At 37.6% G+C, this 9,365-nt stretch overlaps 1 pseudogene; it reads left to right on the forward strand.

Annotated features, from left to right (window-relative positions):
• Window positions 1-3,106: 3,106 nt before the first annotated feature.
• Window positions 3,107-3,879, forward strand: LOC122679602 (annotated as a pseudogene).
• The last annotated feature ends 5,486 nt before the right edge of the window (window positions 3,880-9,365 follow it).

Below are 9,365 nucleotides of genomic sequence, written 5' to 3' on the forward strand. Positions count from 1 at the left end.
TCTTAAAATGAATCAAGCATATGTATATGCACAGACACAAATACACTACAGATTCTATTTCCTATAAATATGAGACATATATGTATATATTTGCATACATACATGAATATATTATGTATATTATGTCAGTGTCATTGGTTCTGTTTCTCTGGGGATCTTGACTGATACAGTAGGGGAAGCACAATACTGATTTTCTATTAATAAACTGTATGCTTTAGCTTTGTTTTGTGCCTGATAATCAGCCATCTGTGCTTCATTCGCAAATTTCACCTCAATAAAACTTCACATGTGTAACAAAATCAGTAACTAAGAAATGATAGAAGTTTTGATGGATAAGGAGAAGACAGTGTGTGTTGTAAAGGAACCATAGCCCTAAAGTGATTTTAAAAAAAAAGAAACCTACAGCCCTGTAATGACAGAATTATGTCTCCTTTCTCAAAGTGTTCCCTCTGAGCCATACACTTTGCTTTTTCCCCCTTTTTTTTCTTTCTCCTTCCTCCTTTCCAAAGTGCTATGTTCTTCTATGCATTGCCCTAACATGCTTGATTCCATTCCATTTATATGCAAAGTAATTTAATTTTATTCCCTATCAGTATTAAGCAGTGCACATAATCCCATGTATAATTTTATATCCTCAAGCATGTAAAAATCATTATACCAAAGATAAAAAATTTGCCTTGCTTTTAGAAAGTTACTATCACAGAGAATTGCATAGTACCTTGTTTAATACCATAGCTTAAAACCATAGCTCACCATTTTGTTCAGCTATTTATATTCTTTTGTAATGCTTTATAATATTTAAGTAATATATCTTAATATATTCTTATACTACACCTTATAGCTTTTGGTCTAGTAGTAAATAGAATATTTCTATTTCCTTTTTAATTGTGTTTTGCTGATATAAAAGAAGGATATTTAATTTTACATAATTTTATTGAAAAATTATTGACTCTTTTGAACTGTGGTGTTGGAGAAGACTCTTGAGAGTCCCTTGGACTGCAAGGAAATCAAACCAGTCCATCCTCAAGGAACTCAATCCTGAATATTCATTGGAAGGACTGATGCTGAAGCTGAAGCTCCAATATTTTGGCCCCTGATGAGAAGAACTGACTTGCTGGAAAAGACCCTGATGCTGGAAAAGATTGAAGGCAGGAGGAAAAGGGGATGACAGAGGATGAGATGGTTGGATGGCATCACCGACTCAATGGACATGTATTTGAACAAGCTCTGGGACTTGGTGATGGACAGGGAAGCCTGGCGTGCTGCATTCCATGGGCTGGTAAAGAGTCAGACACAACTGAGCAACTGAACTGAACTGAATGGTACAGTATCCAATTATTGGAATAAATTGTTCATTTTTACTTACAGATTCCTTTGAATATTGTGGAAATATTTTGTTGTTGCTGTTCAGTCACTAAGTTGTGACCAACTCTTTGTGACCTCATGGACCACAGCATGCCAGGCTTCCTTGTCCTTCACTATCTCCCAGAGTTTGCTTAAACTCATGTTCACTGAGTTGGTGATAGTATCCAACCATCTCATCCTCTGTCACCCCCTTCTCCTCCCCTCAGTCTTTCCCCACATCAAGGTCTTTTCCAGTGAGTTGAATCTTGGCATCAGGTGGCCAAAGTATTGAAGCCTCAGCTTCAGCAACAGTCCTTCCAGTGAATATTCAAGGTTGATTTTCTTTAGGATTGACTGGTTTGATTTCCTTACTGCCCAAGGGAATCTCAAGAGTCTTCACCAACAACACCACAATTCAAAAGTATCAATACTTCAGCATCTAGCCCTTTTATGGTCCAACTCTCACATCTGTACATGACTACTGGAAAAAATTTGAGGTCCTATTTAATTTTTTATAGCCCTCTTTACAATTTTTAAGATTTTTATTTCTTTATTTCAATAAAAGTTAAACAATCATTAAATTGTATGCATCTAAATTTGGAAATGCATTTACATTTTGAAAATGTAAAGCAAAAAGTAAAACTGAATTACAAGTTGAAATTTTTAAGTATATTTTTTATTTCTAATTTAATTTACCTTCTGTTGAGAATGTTATCTGTGAGATCCTGATTCTCAGAAATTTGTTATGGCTTACTTTAGATGTATTATATTATTTTAAATATTATAGTATTTTTAATTATATGGAAATAAATGCCAAAATAGTTAGCTAAAAACTTGAGTAGCGTGGCTTATAGGGAGTGGAAAGTTAAGAAGATGCTATTTCTATGTACACACTTTGAAAGTCTATTTAACTCTGTAAAATGTTTGAATGTAGAGCTTCTTAAATCTAATTTTACTTTTTGGAGGGGGAACCTTAAGTGAATGCTTATTCATATTCTATGCCATTTTAAATTTAGAGCCACACTTCAGTTATACTTTCACTTTGTTTTTACACTTTATTTTTTGTATTGGTGATTCATTGGCTTTAAACGTTGCAGATAGCTTTCCTTAGTCAGTCTCTTGTCTACTAATGCTACATATTAGCATCTATTTTTCATCTTAATATTTGCCTCTAAGATCTTGTTCAGGTAGCCTATCTTTAGTCATATATCACAAATGTGTTCTCCTATATTTTCTTCCTTCAGCTCTATGCTTTCCTATCAGTTCAGTTCAGTTCAGTCGCTCAGTCGTGTCCGACTCTTTGCGACCCCATGAATCGCAGCACGCCAGGCCTCCCTGTCCATCACAAACTCTCAGAGTTTACTCAAACACACGTCCATCGAGTCGGTGATGCCATCCAGCCATCTCATCCTCTGTCATCCCCTCTCCTCCTGCCCCCAATCCCTCCCAGCATCAGGGTCTTTTCCAATGAGTCAACTTTTCGCATGAGGTGGCCAAAGTATTTGAGTTTCAGCTTCAGCATCAGCCCTTGCAGTGAACACCCCCAAGACTGATCTCCTTTAGGATGGACTGGTTGGATCTCCTTGCAGCCCAAGGGACTGTCAAGAGTCTTCTCCAACACCACAGTTCAAAAACATCAATTCCTTTCGATTGTGTTCGCAGTCGCCGCCGCGCCGCCGTCTCTCTCCAACGCCAGCGCCGCCCCTAGCTCACCGAGCTCCAGCCGAAGGAGAAGGGGCATAAGTAAGGAGGTCTCTGTACTATGGCTGGTACAAAGCAGACTGCCCGCAAATCGACCGGTGGTAAAGCACCGAGGAAGCAACTCGCTACAAAAGCCGCTCGCAAGGGTGCGCCCTCTACTGGAGGGGTGAAGAAACCTCATGGCTACAGGCCTGGTACTGTGGCCCTCGGTAAAATTAGACGTTAGCAGAAGTCCACTGAACGTCTGATCCGCAAACTTCCCTTCCAGCGTCTGGTGCGGTAAATTGCTCAGGACTTCAAAACAGACCGGCGCTTCCAGAGCGCAGCTACCGGTGCTTTGCAGGAGGCAAGTGAGGCCTATCTGGTTGGCCTTTTTGAAGACACCAACCTGTGTGCTATCCATGCCAAACGTGTAACAATTATGCCAAAAGACATCCAGCTAGCACGGCGCATACGTGGAGAACGTGCTTAAGAATCCACTATGATGGGAAACATTTCATTCTTAAAAAAAAAAAAATTCTCTTCTTCCGGTTATTGGTAGTTCTGAACGTTAGATTTTTTTTTTCCATGGGGTCAAAAGGTACCTAAGTATATGATTGCAAGTGGAAAAATAGGGGACAGAAATCAGGTATTTGCAGTTTTTCCATTTTCATTTGTGTGTGAATTTTTAATATAAATGCGGGGACATAAAGCATTAATGAAAGTCAAAATGTTTCAGTGAACAAGTTTCAGCAGTTCAACTTTATAACAATTATAAATAAACCTGTTAAATTTTTCTGGACAATGCCAGCATTTGGATTTTTTTAAAACAAGTAAATTTCTTATTGACTGCAACGAAATGGTGTTTGTAGCATTTTTATCATACAGTAGATTCCATCCATTCACTATACTTTTCTAACGGAGTTGTCCTACATGCAAGTACGTGTTTTTAATGTTGTCTGTCTTCTGTGCTGTTCCTGTAAGTTTGCTATTAAAATACATTAAACTACATTAAATACATTAAACTAAAATACTAACAACAACAAAAAAAAAGCATCAATTCTTCAGTGCTCAGCTTTCTTCACAGTCCAACTCTCACATCCATACATGACCACTGGAAAAACCATAGCCTTGACTAGACGGACCTTTGTTGGCAAAATAATGTCTCTGCTTTTTAATATGCTGTCTAGGTTTGTCATAGCCTTCCTTCTAAGGAGTAAGCATCTTTTAATTTCATGGCTGCAATCACCATCTGCAGTGATTTTGGAGCCCAAAAAAATAAAGTCTGACACTGTTTCCACTGTTTCCCCATCTATTTCCCATGAAAGATGGGATCAGATGCCATGATCTTAGTTTTCTGAATGTTGAGATTTAAGCCAACTTTTTCACTCTCCTCTTTCACTTTCATAAAGAAGCTTTTTAGTTCCTCTTCACTTTCTGCCATAAGAGTGGTGTCATCTGCATATCTGAGGTTATTGATACTTCTCCCAGCAATCTTGATTCCAGCTTGTGCTTCATCTAGCCCAGTGTCTCATGATGTACTCTGCATAGAAGTTAAATAAGCAGGGTGACAATATACAGCCTTGAAGTACTCCCTTTCCTATTTGGAACAAGACTGTTGTTCCATGTCCAGTTCTAACTGTTGCTTCCTGACCTGCATACAGGTTTCTCAACAGGCAGATCAGGTGGTCTGGTATTCCCATCTCTTGAAGAATTTCCACAGTTTATTGTGATCCACACAGTCAAAGGCTTTGTCATAGTCAATAGAGCAGAAATAGATGTTTTTCTGGAACTTTCTTGCTTTTTCTATGATCCAGTGGATGTTGGCAATTTGATCTCTCCTTCCTCTGCCTTTTCTAAAACCAGCTTGAACATCTGGAAGTTCACGGTTCACGTATTACTGAAGCCTGGCTTGGAGAATTTTGAGCATTACTTTACTAGCGTGTGAGATGAGTGCAATTGTGCGATAGTTTGAGCATTCTTTGGGATTGCCTTTCTTTGGGACTGGAATGAAAACTGATCTTTTCCAGTCCTATGGCCACTGCTGAGTTTTCCAAATGTGCTGGCATATTGAGTGCAGCACTTTCACAGCATCATCTTTCAGGATTTGAAATAGCTCAACGGGAATTTCATCACCTCCACTAGCTTTGTTCATAGTGATGCTTTCTAAGGCCCACTTGACTTCATTTTCCAGGACAGTCTACCTCTATAGGTAAGATAAGATAGATAAATAAGGTTATTTTAAAATTTTCATTGAGATATAGTTAGCATGTAATATTATATTGGTTTCTGGTATGCAGTAATGATTATATATTTGCATGTATTGAAAAAAATTGACACAATTAGTATATTTAATATCCATTACCATAAATATATATATATATATATATATATATATATATATATATATAACTTTCTGTGGGTATGATGAGACCTTTAACATCTATTCTCTTAGCAACTTTCAAATCTACAATAAACCGTTATTAACTTCATTTAACATGTTGTACATTATATCTCAAGAACTTATTTATTTTGTACTGAAAGATTGTACCATTTGACCACCTTCACTCATTTTGCCCACCCCTCATCCCCAACTCTGGCAACCACTAATCTGTTTTCTGTATTGAGTTCACTATGTTTTTCAAATTTAATTTTTAATAAAACTGTGAAACTCCAATATTTTGGCCACCTGATGCGAAGAGTTGACTCATTTGAAAAGACCCTGATGCTGGGAAAGATTGAGGGCAGGAGGAGAAGGGGACGACAGAGGATGAGATGGTTGGATGGCATCACTGACTAAATGGACCTGGGTTTGGGAAGACTCCGGGAGTTGGTGATGGACAGGGAGGCCTGGCATGCTGTGGTTCATGAGGTCGCAAAGAGTTGGACGCGACTAGCGACTGAACTGAACTGAATGTAAATTAAACGTAACAGTGGACCCAGATCTTTCTACATATTTAGCTATGAAATCTTAGGTAAGATTCTCAACTTCTAAGTTGTTCATTTGTAAAATTGGTAGTGGCATCTACCTAATAGGGTTGCCACACATGCCATATTCTTAATACAATGTCCAACGCACAGTGAACACTAAATAGATAAATGTTCAAAATACACACAACTGAAAATTTATTCTTAAAATATTTCTAAAGTTTTTCAAATAGCTACTTTGCATCCTGTTAAGTTAATGACTTCTCACTAAAATGTACAGGAGATTTATGTACTCTCTTAAAAGTTAAGGCATAGAATTGACAGGATATACAGTTCGTGTAAAATAAAACAAAAGATCAAATACAGCTGTGTTGAGGCTTAAGAATTAGAATTAATATTCAATTAGTAACCATTAAGAATTTAGTGTTTTATTGATATGTATGTCTTATTTGTATCATAAAATATTGAGTATACTTAATTTACTTTCCAGTAAAACTATAAGATTAATTGTGTCTATTGCTTTTCTTTCTGTTCATTACTCATCTTCTGACTGTAGCATTCTTTGGTTCTGTACTGCAAGTCCTGAACTGAATGCATTGAATCATTTTATTGTGGTTTTACCTCCTGACTGGTGCAGAACTAAAGCTATTTCACTCTCTGACTGGTCTTGCTGAACATCAACAAATGCTTATTTTCAGAGTGAAGCTTAATAGTATGTTCCACAGTTAAGAAGCACTCATATTTAAGGAAAAGATATTGTTAAGCCTTGAGAGAGGCTATTTGAAATGCAAATTTTATTTTCATTTTCTAAGATTTTTAAGGAGACCACACTGGGAATAAAGTTGAACAGTATCATTTATAAAATGGTATAAATATTTATTTTGAGAATTTATAGACAAGCTAATTGACTTTTATTAATAGGAATGTTTTACTTAAATTAAATATATCAATTCCCCCTCTCTCCTTGTGGTCAGGATATGAAGTTGGAGGAGAGAAACAAGTAGTTCTTTACGTTTAAGACATTAGTTTTTTTGAGAAAGTTGTTCTTTCTAACCTCACTCTTTTACCAGCTGAGCCACCAGAGAAGTCCTCTAATCTCACTCATATGATGTCATTGTTGCTTTTGTTTCCCTTTGTTGTTGTTGTTCAGTCGCTAAGTCATGTCCAACTCTTCGTGACTCCATGGACTCAAGCATGCCAAGCCTCCATGTCCCTCAGCATCTCCCGGAGCTCACCCAAGTTCATATCCGTTGAATCAGTGATTCTATCCAACCGTCTCATCCTCTGCCACCCTCTTCTCCTTTTGCCTTCAATCTTTCCCACCATCAGGGTCTTTTTCAATGAGTCAGCTCTTCACATCAGATGGCCAATGTATTGGAGCTTCAGCATCGGTCTTTCCAATGGCTATTCAGGTTTGATTTCTCTTAGGATTGACTGGTTTGATCTCCTTGCTGTTCAAGGGACTCTCAAGAGTCTTCCCAGCACCACAGTTTGAAAGCATCAGTTCTTTGGTGCTCAGCCATCTTTATGGTGCTACTCTCACATTGTACATGGCTACTGGAAAGACTATAGCTTTGACTACATGGATCTTTGTTGGCAAAGTGATGTCCTTGTTTTAATATGCTATTTAGGTTTGTCATAGCCTTCCTTCCAAGAAGCAAGTGTCTTAATTTCATGGCTGAAGTCACCATCCACAGTGATTTTTGGAGCCCATGAAGAGAAAATCTTTCCTGCTTCCACTTTTTCCTCTTCTATTTGCCATGAAGTGATGGGAACAGATTGCACGATATTATTATTTTTTTTAATGTGGAGTTTTAAGCCAGCTTCTTCACTCTACTCTTTCACCCTTATCAAGAGGCTCTTTAGTTCCTTTTGTTCCTGCCATTAGTGTGGTGTCGTCTACATATCTGAGGTTGTTGATATTTCTCCCTGCAATCTTGATTCCAGCTTGTAACTCATCCAGCCCAGCCTTTCACATGATGTACTCTGCTATAAGTTAAATAAACAGGGTGACAATATACATCTTTGTTGTACTCCTTTCCAAATTTTGAATCAATCAGTCAGTCCAGGTAAGGTTCTAACAGTTGCTTCTTGACCCGCATACAGGTTTCTCAGGAAACAGTTAAGATGATCTGGTATTCCCAGCTCTTTAAGAATTTTCGCAGTTTGTTGTGATCCACACAGTCAAAGGCTTTCATGTAATCAATGAAACAGAAGTGGATGTTTTTCTGGAATTCCCTTGCTTCTCTGTGATCCAACAAATGTTGGCTATTTGATCTCTGGTTCCTCTGCCTTTTCTAAACCCAACTAGTACATTTGGAAGTCCTCTATTCAAGTACTGCTGAAGCCTAGCTCGAAGGATTTTGAGCATAACCTTACTAGCATGGAAAGTGAGTGCAATTGTCCAGTAGTTTGAACATCCTTTAGCACTGCCTTTCTTTGGAATTGGGAATTGTTTCCATTACCTTTGTGTAAATAACAGCTAATGTTTATTGAACATTTGCTGTATACTAATCACTATGGTAAATGCTTTCCCTACATCATCTCATTTAATCCAGACAACAAATAGCTGATTTTCTAACAATGGTTTTCTCTAATTTACATATAAAATCCCTGAAAATATTGGGAACAAGAAACACATTGCCTAGAACTTCAGAGGCAGTGATTCTTGAAGGTACACTTTGTGTCCAGGTATTACTTGGTACTGTGCCATACTCTTTTTACAAACAAAAATAGATAGTTAGTTACCATATGCCCAGAGATGTGCTTCCCACAGAATTGGTATTGACTCCTGAACCTTCACCATTGAAACTAATTTCGAATTACATAAGCATACTTAAAAAAAAAAAAAGGATACTCTTCAATGAAAACATATGCTGAATATAGATACTTAGTGTCTTTGGGGAGACCAGCTTATTGTTTCCCCCAAAACAATTAACTGGGGAAAAACTCTCTTGTTATATGATCTAGTCTCAGATCAACAAGCCCATATCTTCATCCAAAGGGGAAAAAAATAGAGGCTGCATGCATTTTTACAAGCAATAATGCAGGTCAAATCTTTCCAGTATTCTGTGAAATAACTTCTCCACAGTCCACCTGCTGACTCTGAACCAATGCTTTTTTTATGTGAATAGTTCTGATGTTGCTTAGTCCAATGACTTCAATCAAAAATCCATTCCCCGCATAACCTAACTAGAAAAATTCACTATCTTCCATTACTGCTAGTCTCTTTTCTTGTTTACAGGTTGCTAGAGGTGAGGAATTTTCAGGGTCAGGGACTAGTGGCTGCTAGGAGAAACTCAAGAGTTTGAAGTTATGATAGATCAAATTCATCTTGTCTGAGTCTCTTAGAATATTTTAAAGAATTTTCTCTGCAGGATGAAGTGAGAGTTCTCTGACAGGCTGGACTGTAT

This window comes from Cervus elaphus, chromosome 21, assembly GCF_910594005.1.
Source record: "Cervus elaphus chromosome 21, mCerEla1.1, whole genome shotgun sequence".
Classification (NCBI taxonomy): domain Eukaryota; kingdom Metazoa; phylum Chordata; class Mammalia; order Artiodactyla; family Cervidae; genus Cervus; species Cervus elaphus.